The sequence below is a fragment of the Plecotus auritus genome, assembly GCF_963455305.1.
Source record: "Plecotus auritus genome assembly, chromosome: 5".
NCBI lineage: Eukaryota > Metazoa > Chordata > Mammalia > Chiroptera > Vespertilionidae > Plecotus > Plecotus auritus.
Genome location: NC_137776.1, coordinates 103,743,217 through 103,761,443, shown reverse-complemented (window position 1 = coordinate 103,761,443; position 18,227 = coordinate 103,743,217). Strand labels below are relative to the sequence as shown.

The following is an 18,227-nucleotide window of genomic DNA, read 5'->3' as shown; positions in this document are numbered from 1 at the left end:
GACCGATGCCAAGAAACATATAATTAAACTGGCAAACACTAACGACAAAGTAAGAATCTTAAAAGCGGCCAGATAGAGACAGAAAGTTACCTACAAAGGATCCCCCATCAGACTACCGACTGATTTCTCAACAGAAGCACATCAGGCCAGAAGGGAATGGAATGAAATATACAAAGTCATGCAAAGGAAGGGTCTGAATCCAAGAATACTGTATCCAGCAAGGCTATCAATCAAAATTGAGGGTGAAATCAGGAGCTTCACAGACAAAAAAGGACTAAGGGAGTTTATTACCACCAAACCAGCAATGCAAGAAATGCTAAAGGTCTGCTGTAAAAAGAAGAAATAGAAAGCAAAGAAGAAAAACAAGGGTAAAGAATAAAAATGGCAACAAACAAGCACCTATCAATAATAACTTTTAATGTAAATGTATTAAATGCCCCAATCAAAAGACATAGGGTAACTGAGTGGATAAGAAAACATGGCCCATATATCTGCTGTCTACAGGAAACCCACCTCAGAAAAAAGCATACACACAGACTGAGGGTGAAGGGATGGAAAAAGGTTTTTCAGGCGAATAGATGAAAAATAAGCTGGGATAGTAATACTTATATCTGACAAATTAGATCTCAAAGTGAAGGACATAAAAGGAGATATGAAAGGCCACTTCATAATACTAAAGGGAGCAATCCAACAGAAAGAAATAACTCTGGTAAACATATACGCACCCAATACAGGAGCACCCAAATACATAAAAAAAACTCAAGGAGGATATCCCGGGAGAGATTGACAGCAATACAACCATAGTAGGAGACTTTAACACCCCACTATCACCACTGGACAAATCCTCTAAACAAAAAATCAGCAACGAAACATCAATCCTAAATGACTCTCTAGACCAGATGGAATCGACATCTTCAGAACATTTCACCACAAAGCCACAGAATATACATTCTTCTCAAGTGCACATGGGTCATTTTCAAACATAAACCATATAGTGGGTCACAGGCAAAGTCTCTTCAAATTCAAGGAGATAGAAATCATATCAAGCATCTTCTCAGATCACAATGGCATAAAACTGGAAATTAACCACAATAAAAACAATCCAAAGAAATCAAATACATGGAGACTAAATATCATGCTATTAAACAATGACTAGGTTACCAGACAGATCAAAGAAGAAATAAAAAACATCATGGCAACAAACGACAATGAAAACACAACAATCCAAAATCTATGGGACACAGCGAAAGCAATCTTGAGAGGGAATTTCATAGCTCTACAAGCCTACTGCAAAAAACAAGAAACAATGGAAATAAATTACCTAACCCTACAACTCAAGTGTTAGAAAGAGAGCAACAAGAAAAGCCCAGTGTAAGCAGAAGGAAGGAAATAATAAAGATCAGGGCAGAGATAAACAACGTAGAGACCAAAGAAACAATACAAAAGATCAACAAAACCAAGAGCTGGTTCTTTGAAAGGATAAACAAGATTGATGAACCTCTAGCCATGCTCACCAAGAAGCAAAGAGAGAGGACCCAAATAAACAAAATCAGAAATGAAAAAGGAGAAATAACAACAGACCCAACCGAAATACAAAGGATTGTTTAAAAATACTATGAACAACTCTATTCTAACAAACTAGACAACCTGGAGGAAGTAAACACATTCCTAGAAAAATACAACCTTCCAAAACTTACTCAGAAAGATTCTAAAAATCTTAATAGGCTGATAACTATGGAAGAAATTGAAGCAGTCATCAAAAAGCTTCCAGCAAACAAAAGCCCGGGTCCAGACGGCTTCACAGGGGAGTTTTACCAAACATTCAAGGAAGAACTACAACCTATCCTCCTCAGACTATTCCAAAGATTTCAAGAGAAAGGAACACTTCCAAGCTCATTCTATTAAGCCAGCATCACCCTAATACCAAAACCAGATAAAGACAATACAATGAAAGAGAATTACAGCCAATATCACTCATAAACATAGATGCCAAAATCCTCAACAAAATTCTAGCAAATCGGATCCAGCAGTACATCAGAAAGATCATACACCATGACCAAGTAGGATTTATCCCAGGGATGCAAGGATGGTACAATGTCCGAAAATCAATAAACGTGATACATCACATAAACAAATTGAGAGATAAAAATCACAGTGTTATCAATTGATGCAGAAAAAGCATTTGACAAAATCCAACACCCTTTCTTAATAAAAACTCCCAGCAAGGTGGGAATAGAAGGATCATACCTCAACATAATAAAAGCCATATATAATAAACCCACAGCCAACATCATACTCAATGGGCAAAAACTAAAACCATTTCCCCTAAGAACAGGAACAAGACAGGGATGCCCACTCTCACCACTCCTGTTCAACATAGTACTAGAAGTATTACCCATTGCGATTAGACAAGAAGAAGAAATAAAAGGCATCCAAATTGGAAAAAAAGGAGGAAAGCTGTCCTTATTTGCAGATGACATGATATTGTACATAAAAAAACCCTTAAGACTCCATCAAAAAACTATTAGACTTAATAAATGAATTCAGCAATGTACCAGGATACAAAATTAATGCCAAGAAATCTATGGAATTTCTATACACCAATAGTGAACTTACAGAAAGAGAGACTAAAAAAGCAATCCCATTTACCATCGCACCTAAAAAAGTAAGATACCTAGGAATAAACTTAACTAAGGAGGTAAAAGACATATACGCCGAAAACTACAGGACACTGAAAAAAGAGATAGAGGAAGACATAAACAGATGGAAGAACATACCATGTTCATGGATTGGTAGAATCAACATCATTAAAATGTCCATACTACCCAAAGCAATCTATAGATTCAATGCACCCCCCATTAAAATACAACGGCGTATTTCACAGACATAGAAAGAACTCTCCAAAAATTCGTCTGGAATAAAAAAAAAGACCCCGAATAGCCACAGCAATCCCGCGAAAGAAGAACAAAGTAGGTGGTATTTCAATACCAGATTTCAAGCTGTATTACAAAGCCACTGTTCTCAAAACAGCCTGGTACTGGCACAAGAACAGACATATAGATCAATGGAACAGAATAGAGAACCCAGATATCGACCCAAACCACTATGCTCAATTAATATTTGACAAAGGAGGCATGAACATACAATGGAGTCAAGACAGTTTCTTCAATAAATGGTGTTGGGAAAATTGGAGAGATACATGCAAAAAAATGAAACTAGACCACCAACTTACACCATACACAAAAATAAACTCAAAATGGATAAAGGACTTAAACTTAAGACAGGAAACCATAAAAATACTAGAGGAATCCACAGATAGAAAAATCTCAGACATATGCCTAAGCAATTTCTTCACAGATACCGCTCCAGGGCAATGGAAGCCAAAGAGAAAATAATCAAATGGGACTGCATCAAAATAAAAAGCTTTTGCACAGCAAAAGAAACCACCAACAAAATAACAAGAAAGCCCCCTGTATGGGAGAATATATTTGCAAATGTTATCACTGATAAAGGTTTAATTTCCAACATTTACAGGGAAATCACACAACTTAATAAAAGGAAGATAAATGATCCAATAAAAAAATGGGCAAAAAAAAAAAAAAAAAAAAAAGGGCAACAGACCTAAATAGAATCTTTTCAAAAGAAGACAGAGGAAGGCCAAGAGACATATGAAAACATGCTCAAAGTCACTGATTATCCAAGAGATGCAAATCAAAACGACAATTCGGTACCATCTCACACCTGTCAGAATGGCTATCATCAACAAATCAACAAATGACAAGTGCTTGCAAGGATGCAGAGAAAAAGGAACCCTCGTGCACTGCTGGTGGGAATGCAGACTGGTGCAGCCACTGTGGAGAACAGTATGGAGTTTCTTCAAAAAACTAAAAATGGAACTCCCATTTGACCCAGTAATCCTGCTTCTAGGAATATATCCCAAGAAACTAAAAACACCAATCAGAAAGGATATATGCACCCCTATGTTCATAGCAGCACAATTCACCATAGCTAAGATTTGGAAACAGCCTAAATACCCATCAGCAGATGAGTGGATTAGAAAACTGTGGTACATCTACACAATGGAATTCTACACTGCTATAAAAAAAGAAGAAATTCTTACCATTTGCAGCAGCATGGATGGACCTGGAGAGCATTATGCTAAGTGAAATAAGCCAGGCAATGAAAGAAAATACCACATGATCTCACTCATTTACGGAAAATAAAGAACATTATAACCTGATGAACAAAAAGATAGATACAGAGGCAGTAAAGCATCGAACAGACTGTCAAATTACAGCGGGAAGGCTGGGGAGTGATGGGGTTCGGGGGGGGGGGGAAAGAGAGCAACCAAAGGACTTGTATGCATGCATATAAGCACAACCAATGGACACAAGACACTGGCGCAGGGGTAGGATGAGGGCATGTGACAGGGGTACGGGAGGCTGGGGGAAAGTCAATGGGAAAAAAAAGGAGATATATGTACTACTATAAGTAAAAAAAAAATTTAAAAAAAGACCAAATAGCAACAGGGGGGCCACAGAACCCACACAACGGTTATCCCAAGGGCATCCAGCTCAGGATATCAAGGAGACTGCACCACTGGGTCCCACTTATGAAACAAGGCCACCCCATGAAGACTGGGGTATAGCAGTCCTATCACCTTCACAGAAACAAACACAAAGAGACAGGTAAATGGGGAAACAAAGAAACACCCAAATGAAAGAAAATAAAATTCTCCAGAAAAACAACAGAGTAAAACGGTGCAAGAAATTTATCAGCTATACAGTTCAAAGTCATGGCTATACGGTTGCTGAAACAACTTAGCGAGAACTAAAAAGAACACAATGTGAATTACATCAGCATGGAAATGGACATAGAAACATTGAATAAGAACTAATTGGAAATGAAGAACACCATATCTGACATTAAGGTACCCTGGTAGTACCTTAAAAGCCGCCTGAAGTGAAGGATCAAATGAGTGATTTGGAAGACAAGGTAGAAAAAAACATGTACTCAGAACAACAAACAGGAAAAATAATTAAGAAGAAAAAGAAGAGTTTAAGGGAATACTGAAACAACATGAAATGTAACAACATCCGGATCATAGGGGTAACAGAAGGAGAAAAAAGCAAGCCAGGGAGAGAGAACTTATTTGAAGATATAATTACAGAAAACTTCCCAAAAGTGGTGAAAGAAAAAGGCACACATTTCAAGAAGCAGAGTCAAATCTCGATGAACCCAAAGAGACCCACACCAAGATACATCATAATTAAAATGGTTAAGGCTTAAGACAAAGAGAGAATCTAAAGGGCAACAAGAATAAGACAGTTACCTACAAGGGAGCTCTCATAAGGCTGTCAGAAGATTTCTCAACAGAAGCATATCAATCAAGAAGGGACTGGCAGGAAGTATTCAAACTAAGGAAAAGCAAAACCTGAAACAAATACTGCTATATCCAGCTATCATTTAAATTTGAAGGTGAAATAATGAGCTTCCTAGATAAAAGAAGGCTTACGGAGTTCAGGACCATCAAACCAGCATTGCAAGAAATGCTAAACAGACTGCTTTAAAGAGGAGAAACATAGAGGGGAAAAAACAACACATAGGCACAAAGAAAAAATGGCAATAAATCAGTACCTGCCAATAACCACCTTAAATGTAAATGGCTTAAATGCTCCAAACAAAAGACATAGGGTAGCTGAAGAGATAAGAAAACATGACCCATATATATGTTGTCTACAAAAAACTCACTTCAGAACAAAAGACTCACACAGAATGAAAGTGAAGGGATGGAAAAATATTTTTTCCAGGAAAAAGGAAATGAAAACAAAGCTGGAGTAGCAATACTCATATCTGACAAAACAGACTTCAAAGTGAAGGCCATTACAAGAGACAATGAAAGCCACTTCATAATAATAAAGGAGTCGCCCTAGCCAGTTTGGCTTAGTGGATAGAGCATTTGCCTGTGGACCAAAGGATCCCAGGTTCAATTCCAGTCAAGGACACGTACCTCGATTGCAGGCAACTCCCTGGCTCATACAGGAGGCAACCAATTGATGTGTTTCTCTCACATCAATATTTCTCTCTGTCTTTCCCTCTCTCTTCCACTCTCTCTAAAAATCAATGGGAAAATATACTTGGGTGAGGGTTTAAAAGTAGTAGTAATAATAATAATAATAATAATAATAATAATGTCAATACAACAAGAGGATATAAAGCTTGTTACTACAGATGCACCCAATACAGAAGCATCCAAGTTATTTTTAAAAAACCGCACACTTCTGGAGGATTTTAAGGGACAAATGGACAGCAATAGAATCATAGTAGGGGACTTTAACACCCAACTGCCATCACTAAATAAATCTTCTAGACAAAAAAAAAAAAAAATCAACATGGAAACAGTGATGCTACACAACACACAAGATCAGATGGAATTAATTGACATTTATAGAACATTTCACTCCATATACATTCTTCTCAAATACACATGTGACATTCTCAAAGAAAAACCACACATTAGGACACAAACTAAAACTACAAGTTCAAGAAGACTGAAATCATAGCAAGCATCTTCTCAGATCACAATGGAATGAAATTAGAAACCAACAACAATAAAAACACTCAGAAACATTCAAACACATGAAGGCTGCATAGCATTTTATTAAACAATGGATGGGTTACCAAAAAGATCAATAAAGAAGTAAAGAACTTCCTGGAAACAAATAAAAATGAACACACAGACCTAACCGGTTTGGCTCAGTGGATAGAGTGTCGGCCTGCGGACTGAAGGGTCCCGGGTTCGATTCCGGTCAAGGGCATGTACCTTGGTTGCAAGCACATCCCCAGTAGGGGGTGTGCAGGAGGCAGCTCATCGATGTTTCTAACTCTCTATCCCTCTCCCTTCCTCTCTGTAAAAAAATCAATAAAATATATATATTTTTTAAATGTACACACAACAATCCAAAATCTATGGGACATAGTGAAAACAGTCCTGAGAGGGAAATTCATACATACAATTACAGGCCTACCTCAAGACACAAGAAAAATGTCTAATAAACAAAACAACTGAGAGAATTAGAAAGAAAACAAGTCCAGAGTAAGTAGAAAAAAGGAAATAATAAAGATCAGAGTGAGAATAGAGGACACAGAAACTAAAAAACAACACAAAAGATCAATACAACTAAGAGCTGATTCTTTGAAAAGATAAACAAGATTGGTCAACCTTTAGCCACACTCATCAAGAAACAGAGAGAGAAGACCCAAATAAACTAAATCATAAACGAAAGAGGCGAAGTAATAACTGACCCCACAGAAATACAAAGGATTGTAAAAAAATATATATATATATATATGAACAACCATATTCCAACAAGCTGGACTACCTGGATGAAATGGACATATTCCTAGAAAAATACAAACTTCTAAAATTCAATCAGGAAGAATTAGAAAACCTGAAGAGGCCAGTAACAATTGATGAAATGGAAGCAGTAATCACCCGGCCAGTGTGACTCAATGGTTGAGTGTCGATTTATGAACCATAAGGTCACAAGAATATTACCAGTCAGGGCACATGCCAAAGTTGCGGGCTACATCTCCAGTGTGGAGTATGCAGGAGGCAGCCGATCAATGATCCTCTCTCATCATTGAGATTTCTCTTTCTCTCTCTCTCCCCCATGCTGTCTGAAATCAATAAAAATATAAATTAAAAATAAAAATGGAAGCAGTAATTAAAAAACGCCAAGCAAGCATTTAAAGAACAACACCTATACTCCTCAAACAAAATCCAGGAGAAAAGAAACACTTCCAAGTTCTTTTTATGAGGTCAATATTATCTTAATTCCAAAACCAGATAAAGACACTACAAAGAAAGAGAATTATAGGCCAATATCACTCATGAACATAGATACTAAAATCCTCCACAAAATATTAGCAAATGGGATCTAGCAATATATTAAAAAGGTCATTCACCACGACCAAGTTGGATTTATTCCGGGGATGCAAGGCTGGTACAATGTCCGCAAATCAGTAAACATTATACTTCACATAAACAAAATAAGAGACAAAAATCACATAATCATATCAATTGATGCAGAAAAGGCATTGACAAAATCCAACACCCTTTCTTGATAAAAACTCTCAGCAAAGTGGGAATAGAGGCATCATACCTCAACATAATAAAAGGCATATGTGACAAACCTACAGCCAACAGCATACTCAATGGGCAAAAACTAAAAACATTTCCCCTAAGAACAGGAACAAGAGAGGGATGCCCACTTTCACCACTCCTGTTCGACATAGTACTGGAAGTGCTAGCCATAGTGATCAGACAAGAAGAAATAAAAGGCATCCAAATTGGAAAAGAAGAAGTAAAACTGTCATTATTCACAGATGACATGATATTGTACATAGAAAATTCTAAAGACTTCATAAAAAAACTACTAGACTTAATAAATGAATTTGGTAATATAGCAGGATACAAAATTAACACCCAGAAATCTATGGCTCTTTTATACACCAATAATGAACTCACAGAAAGAGAAACTAAAACAAACGAACAAAAAAAGTCCCATTTACCATCACAACAACAAAATTAAGATACCTAGTAATAAACTTAACTAAGGAGGTAAAAGACCTGTACTCGGAAAACTACAGGATGCTGAAAAAAGAGATAGAGGAAGACTGGAACAAATGGAAGAATATACCGCATTCATGGATTGGTAAAACCAACATCATTAAAATGTCCATATTACCTACCCAAAGCAATCTATAGAGTCAATGCAATCCTCATTAAGATATCAATGGTATATTTCAAAGACCTAGAACAAACTCTCCAAAAATTCTTATAGATTAAGAAAAGACCCCAAATAGCCACAGTAATCCTGAGAAAGAAGAACAAAGTAGCAGGGATCACAATACCAGATATCAAGCTATATTATAAGCCACTGTTCTCAAAACAGCCTGGTACTGGCACAAGAACAGACATATAGACCAGTGGAATAGAACAGAGAACCCAGAAATCAACCCAAGCCATTTTGCTCAATTAATATTTGACAAAGGAGGCAAGAGCATACAATGGAGTCAAGATAAGTCTCTTCAATAAATGGTGTTGGAAAAATTGAACAGATGCATGCAAAAAAATGAAAATAGACCACCAACTTACACCATACACAAGAATAAACTCAAAATGGATAAGGGACTTAAAAGTAAGATGGGAAACTACAAAAAAAAAAATCTTAGAAAAATCCATAGGCAGCAAAATATCAGACATATGTCATAGCAATATGTTTACTGATACAGCTCCTAAGGTAATGGAAACTAAGGAGAAAATAAACAAATGGGACTACATCAAAATAAAAAGCTTCTGCACAGCAAAAGAAATGATCAACAAAACCACAAGAGAGGCCCCTGCATGGGAGAACATATTTGCCAATGTTATATCTGATAAGGGGTTAATCTCCAACATTTACAGGGAACTCATACAACTTAACAAAAGGAAGATAATCCAATCAAAAAATGAGCAAAGGACCTAAATAGACACTTTTCAAAAGAGGACATATAGATGCCAAGAGACATATGCAAACATGCTCAAAGTCACTAATCATCCGAGATGCAAATCAAAACAACAATGAGGTACCATTTCACACCTGTCAGAATGGCTATTATCAACAAATCAACAAATGACTAGTGCTGGTGAGGATGTGGAGAACAGTATGGCGTTTCCTCACAAAATGAAACTCCCATTTGACCCAGTAATCCCACTTCTAGAAATATATCCCAAGAAATCAGAAACATATCCTTTCTATAGGTAGAAAGGGTATATGCACCCCTGTGTTCATAGCAGCACAATTCACCATAGCTAAGATTTGGACAGCCTAAGTGCCCATCAGCAGATGAGTGGATTAGAAAACTATGGTACATCTACAGTACGCTGCTGTAAAAAAGAAAGAATTTTTACCATTCACAAGAGCATGGATGGACTGGAGAGCATTATGCTAAGCGAAATAAGCCATTTAAATATCACATGATCTCACTCATTTATGGAATGTAATGAACAACAATAGATTCAGAGACACAGAAGCATCGAACAGATGTCAAACCTCAGGGGGAAAGCAGAGAAGGGTTGGGGGTGGCAGGGGGGGGCGAGATCAGCCAAAGGACTTGTATGCATGCATATAAGCATAACCCATGGACACAGACAGTAGGGGGGTGAGAGCATGAACTGGGGGGTGGGAGCAGCGGGGAGTGGTCACTGGGGAAAAAAGGAGACATATATAATACTTTAAACAATAAAGAATTTAAGTTAAAAAAAAGAAAGTTATTAATAATGACCTATTTCTTCAGCTGGATGGTAAGTATGTGCTTGCTTCATTAATCTTGGTGTCTTATAGGTACTCATATTTATTCTTTTTTTCTTTAATATATTTTATTGATTTTTTACAGAGAGGAAGGGAGAGGGATAGAGAGTTAGAAACATCGATGAGAGAGAAACATCGATCAGCTGCCTTCTGCACACTCCCCACTGGGGATGTGCCCGCAACCAAGGTACATGCCCTTGACCAGAATCGAACCTGGGACCCTTCAGTCCGCAGGCCGACGCTCTATCCACTGAGCCAAACTGGTTAGGGCCTCATATTTATTCTTCATATGAAGTATATAATTAATGAGTCTACCACACATAAAAATACTTAATAAGATGAAGAATATAAGTAAGGAAATTAACCACACTATAACACAGATGGACAACTTTAATATTGGAAAATATTTTAAAAAAAGGAAATATGCAGGTCCAGTGAAATCAAACAGGCAGCAGTAGCAGCAGCAGCAAGTGGGAATAGTCAGGCAAATCCTGAAAAAGTGTGAGGTGAGCAAGTCCTAATACCAGACATTAAAAAAGCTACAATTAAAATTACACAGTACTTGTGCAAGAGTTGACAAATAGCCCAGCTGGTGTGGCTCAGTGGTTAAGCGCTGACCCAAGAACCAAGAGATCACAGGTTTGATTCCTGGTCAGGGCACATGCCAGGGTGGCGGGCTTAATCCCCAGGAGGGGGCGTGCAGGAGGCAGCCAATCAGTGATTCTCTCTCATCATTGATGTTTCTATCTCTTCCTCTCCTTTCCCCTCTCTCTCAAAATTAATAAAAACATTTTTTTAAAAAGAGTTGACAGACAGCTCAAGGGGAAATAATGTAATACTGAGTAACAATTTATAAGTGTATGCTGATAGCATGTCAGATGGGATAGAGATACGCAGGTATTCAGTTAAGGCTACTGGCCCACCTGGAGAGCCACCCAGCAAAACATTCAGGGGGATAACACCTCACAATAGATATTCTAAAATTCTAACAAATTAGAACTTCATTTTTTAAAAATATATTTTATTGATATTTTACAGAGAGGAAGGGAGAGGGATAGAGAGCTAGAAACATCGATGAGAGAGAAACATCGATCAGCTGCCTCCTGCACACCCCCCACTGGGGATGTGCCCGCAACCAAGGTACATGCCTTTGACCGGAATCGAACCCGGGACCCTTCAGTCCGCAGGCCGACACTCTATCCACTGAGCCAAACCGGTTTCGGCACAAATTAGAACTTTAAATGTAACCATAACAGTTCTAGAAGAAACTGTGGATACCATGGGAGCATTTTTTCTGATATTGTGGAAGTAGGAAAGGTAGCAAATGCCAGGAGGACCTTAAATAGAAATGTGTAAACAACTTAAAAGTTTTCACAGCAAAACTGCTAAAAGCAAAGTCAAAGGACAAATGACAAGCTGGAAAACAACAGTTATGAGTCATAACACATAGGCCTTATTTCCCTAATATATGAAGAACTCTTAAAAGTCAACCAGAAAGAGACCTACACAACAGGCAAAAAAGTAAAAGTTATAGATATCTTAAGAAAAAGAAGTGTACATGGCTGCAAAATATAAGAAAATCAAACAGGTTCACAGAGAAATGAAAACTCAAACTATAATACCATTTGACCTAGCAGATGGTCACGAATAAAAACTTGATTACTGTATAGACTATAGAGGAAGATGTAACTGGTGCCCTTGGATCCTCTGTGGAGAGCAGTTCAGATCCCTCAAATTTCATCTAAGAATTCTTTCCGGGCAGCGGCTATGGGGGCGGCTGTGGTGGTGGCAGAGGAAGCAGAAGATGGCAGATTTTTTGAAAGGATTGCCAGTCTACAACAAAAGCAATTTTAGTCCATTTCATGCCGACTCAGTGTGTAAAGCCTCGAATCAATGCCCCTCAGTCTACCTGCCCATGTGTGAGTACCCATCTGAACAGATCACTGTGACAGAAAAAAACAAACATCCTTTCATGCTACCTATATCAGCAATGGGACAAAAAGAACGCTGCCAAGAAGAGAGACCAGGAGCAAGTGGACCTCAAGGGCGAGAGCTCAGTGCATGCATGAGGACACTTAAGACTGATGGTCCCCCATAGGTGCCTCCTGTCTTGTCTGCTCCTCACCAGCCTACTGTGTGTAAGCATCCTGCCCACTCTCCCCACACCCCTTTCAACCTCATAGGAGCCAATGTATTTATTTTCCTCAAGTCTTTATTTATGCTGTAAAATGTACCGAGCGATGGTTAAAGGGGATGTCAGACCCAGTAGTGTGGTGCTGGTAAATGCTTCTTGAAAAACAACAGTTTTTCATTATCCCACCCCACCCCTAATCCCCTCCTCCTGCTCCCCAGTCCTTCTCTGGAGAACCAGAGTGTGTCTTTGAGTGTCTAGAGATAAGCCCTGCTGCAGCTGGGTGACAGGGGTGGGGCCCTTCTTCCCGCTTCCATCCCCTGATCTGGCCTTACAGACTTGGTGTTGATGCCCGTCCCACCAGGATCTATTCCGGCCAAACCCTGCTCTGAGAGTACGCCACAGGAGGAAGTCAACCCTTTTGGATAATTCTCTTAAGTCATTTTATCATGGACTGGTGCGTGCTCAGTGTTCACCCCAATAAAAAATCTTTCCTTAAAAAAAATAAAAAGCTTTCCAAAAATAATGATTTTTTGGTTGACCTATTACCTTCCCCCACCCCTGTCCATCCTCCCCTGCCTTCCCTCTGAGGTTTGACAGACTGTCCAATGCTTCTATATCTCTACATCTATTTTTGTTCATCAGTTTACTAGAGGCCCGATGCACAAAATTCGTGCATGGGTAGGGTCCCTAGGCCTGGCCGGCACTCAGGGCCGATCTGTGGTGTGACCAGTGGGGCGATCGGGGGGTCCTGCTGGCACCCGCCTTGGCTGGCCTGGGGCCTGCAGGTTGGGGGCAGCTCCTGCGTTGAGCATCTACCCCCTGATGGTCAGTGCACATCATAGCGACTGGTCGTTCCAACGGTCATTCCGCCATTTGGTCGATTTGCATATTAGGCTTTTATTATATAGGATGTTGTTCATTATATTCCACAAATAAGTGAGATCATGTGATAGTTATTTTTCTCTGACTGGCTTATTTCGCTTAGCATAATGTTCTCCAGATCCATCCAGGCTGCAGGCTGGGAGAGGACAATGGGGATTAAGGGGGGGACATATGTAATACTTTCAAAAATAAAAATGTTTTCAGAAAGTACAAATTAGCAGGTACAGAATAGTCATGGGGATATAAAGTACAGCATAAGAAATATAGTCAGCAATATTATAATAACCATGTAATGGTGTTAGATGGTATTAGATTTATCGGGATGATCACTTTGTAAGTTAGATAAATGCCTCATTACTGGGTGGTGCACCTGAAACTATACTGTATCACAACTTTTACTGAATAAAAAAATATTTAAAAAAAAGAAAACCAAAAATTATAATTTTTAAATACTCATATTTGCTTCTAGATGTATAAAGTATCTCTGGAAGGATTCACACACTGAAGGTCCCAACAGCAGTGAATGTGTACCCAGGAGTCATGCAAAGTGGTAGCCCTTAGCAGGGGCTCCTGGTATGGGACCTGGTGGCTGGGGGTCAGAAGCTGCAGGGTGAGTTTGCATAGTGTACCTTTGTGACATAAGAAATATACTATATATTAAGTCTCTGCCCCTATTCCTGACACAGAATTCCTAAAATCTTATAATTCCTGAAGTGATAGAAGCAGTAGGAGCTTCTTTTATCCTAATTATTTGGTCTTGGACCCCGTTTTTGACATAGAGATCCTAAATCTTTTGGAATTTCCTGGGTGATAGAATCTTTTGTTCTAAAAAGACTTTTTGTGGCTTCATGGATAACTTCAAGATAGGGGCTGATCACTGGAAAGACTAAATCACAATTAGGATATTGGAACTTTCAACCACACTCACAATCCTCCAAGGAAGTAGAGGGGATGGAGATAGAGTTAATGATCCATCATGCCTACATGATGAAGCCTCCATAAAGGCCCTAATATACAGGGTTCAGAGACCTTCCAGGTTGTTGTTGTCCTTTAATATATTTTTACTGATTTCAGACAGGAAGGGAGAGGGCGGGAGAGAGAGAGATAAAAACATCAATGGAGAGAGAGAAACATCCATCCGTTGCCTCCTGCACATTCCCTACTGGGGACCAAGCTGGTAGCCCAGGAATCGAACCATGACCTCTGGTTCATAGCCGACACTCCACCACTGAACCACATCACCCGCTGCTTCCAGGTTACAGAACACATCTCCGATCCAGGACACTGCACCCAGTTCGCAGGCAGAGAAGCTCCTGCATGCAGGATCTTTCCAGCCCTCACCTTATGTCCATCTGGCTGTACTCCTGTACACTTTATACTATGCTTTATTAGATGATCAACTTGGTAAACATATCAAGTGTTTCTCCAAGTTCTGTTATAGCAAATTACCCAATCTGAGGAGGGGCTCATGGGAACCTCTGATTTGTAGCCAACTCGGACAGAAGTTGTGGGCAACCTGGAGCCCTACTGCTTACGACTGGTGTCTTAAGGTGGAGGGGGAGGGAGAGGAAGAGGGAGAGAGAGAGGAGACACATCAATTGGTTGCCTCCCACACACACCCTGACCATGGCCGGGGAATCGAACGTGCAAACCAGGTACACGTGCCCTTGACAGAGAATCAAACCTGTGAACCTTTGGTGTGTGGGTCAACACTCTGACCTCTGAACCATACTGGCCAGGGCAAGATTTATTTTTAGATTGAAAATGATGAAAAATGGTTTGGAAAAGGAGATGTGTGAACAATGGGAAACCAGTTAAGAGACTACTAAAAACATCTGGGTGACAAGACACTGATCTCTGGGAAGAAGACTGTGACAGTGAAGACCCAGTAACAGATCCAATTTGAAAGTGAGGACAGACCTGGCTGGGTGGCTCAGTTGGTTGGAGAGTCGTCCCCCACACCAAAAGGTTGCAGGTTCAATTCTGGGTCAGGGCACATACCTAGGTTGTGGGTTTGATCCCCAGTTGGGGCACATAAGAGAGGCAAATGATCAATGTTTCTCTCTCTCTCCCCCATCCTCTCTCTCTAAAATCAGTTTTTTAAAAAACACACATATCCTCAGGTGAAGATTAAAAAATAATAATTAAAAATAAGCAGTAAATAACAGAAGGTAATTTAGATCAGTAGTTCTCAAGTTTCATGGAACCTGGAACACTTGTTAAAAATATAAGTTCCTGGGCCTACACTCAGAGGTTCTGATTTTATAGGTCTAGGGTGTAGAGACGCTGGAGCCTGGATTTTTAAACCAGCAACCCTAGCAATTCGCATACTGATGAATCTCCCACCACATTTTGGGATGCACTGATTTTGAGGACTCCCAAAATTCTGCCTTACATAAAGAATCAGTTAATTTGGAATATGGGAAGAGTAAAGGATGAGGGAAATACACAGAAGTTAGTCATGCATTCTGGAGTGCGCGCTCTTCAAGCCCTGTGGAGGCAACTGACAAATGTGGGCTGGGTCTACGGGGCACATGTGACAGTCGGATCTGGACTATTTCTGTAGGGTTGCCTAAACGGTTTTTCTGACAGAAGCAGCTCACCAGCTAAGTTATATTGCCTCCTAACGTGACTGGATTTAGAATGCTGGGAGATGTCCAAGCTATCAGAAACATACAGTTCTTGCTAGCCCTGGCTGACTCTATGAGGATACCCCCATATCTACTCCTGGATCACTTGGCCCTGGCCATGGCATCTTTTAAAAAATAATTTTTAATTGATTTTTTTATTTTTAAAAATACCTTTATTGTTCAGAGTATTACAGATGTCCCCCTTTCCCCCCATTGCCCCCCCCCCGACCTAGTTCCCACCCTACCTCAGCGCTTCACTACCCCATTGTCTGTGTCCATGGGTAATGCATACATGCATGTAAGTTCTTTGGTTAATCTCTCCCTGTCCCCACCACCTCACTTTCCTCTGAGATTTGTCAGTCTGTTCCATGTTTCCATGACTCTGGTTCTACTTTATTCATCAGTTTATTTTGTTCTTTAGATTCTTTGTTAGTTTATTTTTAGATTCAATTGTCAATAGATACATATTTATTCTTCTCCTTCTTGCCATTCTTAAAGAATACCCATCGATGTGGTCTGAAGCTGTGCACTGGGCGCACTGGCTCTGGGGCCTCCAGGGAGGTACAAAGTCAGCCATTGCCTGGGGCCTCCCAGCAGGAGCTATGGAGCAATGGGCAGATGGTTTACTACTTGTGTTGGGCTTGGAAGTGCCCAGGCGAGGCCAAGCTGTGAAGCAAGGCAGAGTGCTGCTAGTGCTGGGTCTTGCTGATGCAAGCTACTGCTTGAGATTTTTGGAAAGTCTGAAGCCTGAGCCAGGACAGGTCATTCATATGAAAAAGCCGCTGCAAAGAGCTTGGGTGGGGCTACAAATTGGATGGGGCGGGGTCTCAGGAAATCACCAGTGGAGATATCCCTCCTGAATAAAAAAACAAATGTGGGTTTCGGAATACCCCATTCATGTCTCTGCCCCTCCTACCAGCCTCAGTGTGCTTTCTTCTTTGCCTCTCTAGTTGTAGGGCTTCCATTCAGTCAGCTCTCAGGTGGTTCTGAATGATGGTTGTTCTGTATTTTAATTGTAATTTTGATATGGCTGTGGGAGGCCGTGAGTACTGGCATTTACCTGTGCCACCATCTTGGTTCTCCTATGGCATCTTTTGCCCTTCTTATACCACCTTGGCTTACTCCCTCACTGTATGCAGGTATTTGTTAAACTATTTAAAATAGTAACTTCCCTTTTGAAAACTTATTAATAGACTTCATCTTTTAGAGCAGTTTTAGGTTCACAGCAAATCGAGAAGAAGTTACACAGATTTCCTGTATCGCTTCCTTTCTTAGCACCTCCTTACTTTTCAGCACAGCAAGATGCTCCAGGCTCAGCCTTAATGTTCCCTGCCCCCATCCTGGGATCAGCCGTTTTACCAAGGATCCCTGGTCTCTTATTCGAGGATGGTATTAGAAGCCAAGATTTCGGTGCTGGGTGTTTGTTGCTGATAGAGTGTCATTGCTTCCTAGCCCTCTCAGCCCACAGCCTGGAGGGTAGATGTGTGTACTCTGGCCCCTGTATGCACACACATCTATAAACACTTCTAGATGTAGCCACCTGCATGTGTATGAAGCTGACCCTGAGTTCATACTGATGTCTCCAGCTCTGACCCATCACCACGTGGATCATGTCCACTGCCTCCCCTTGCTTATCTGTCACGTCCGCCAGCAGTGAAATGCAGGGTCTCTCACTGGCCATACTTATGTAACCTTCTGCTCCTGCACACCCCACCGTGGTGTCCACACTGTTTCCCCAACCCCTGTGCTCATCTGTTTTTACCCCTCTACTTTGCTTTACTCTTCTCCATTGCACTTCATACCACTTGCAATGTTTATTTTCTAATTCCCTCCTCCATGACAATAGGGACTTTCACTGCTGGGTCCCCAACCCCTAAAACTGCCTTGAACAAAGAAGGGGCTCAATAAATATTAGCTGAATTATTAAACAAATGAAAAATCTTTATGCTTATTACCATAACTAAGCAAGTCTCAGTCAGGCCTTTCTTATCCAGCAATTGGTTATTTAGACTTGAGAGACTGTATCTACTTCAATGAAATTATAATTGAGGAGCCCTGGCCACGTGGCTCAGTTGGAGCATCGTCCTGTGCACCAAAAAGTTGCAAGTCAGGGCACACACCTACGTTGTGGGTTCCATCCCCAGTCAGGGCATGTATGGGAAGGAGACAATCAATGTTCGTCCTTCTTTTTCTATTTAAAAAAAAAAAAAGGAAAACAAAACAATA

The 18,227-nt window shown here is 40.1% G+C and overlaps 1 protein-coding gene across 1 annotated transcript in view; it reads right to left on the bottom strand.

The window, feature by feature from the left end:
* The window catches only part of CENPP (centromere protein P), a 275,842-nt gene that overhangs the window by 126,469 nt on the left and 131,146 nt on the right, over positions 1-18,227 (bottom strand). The window lies entirely within an intron of this gene.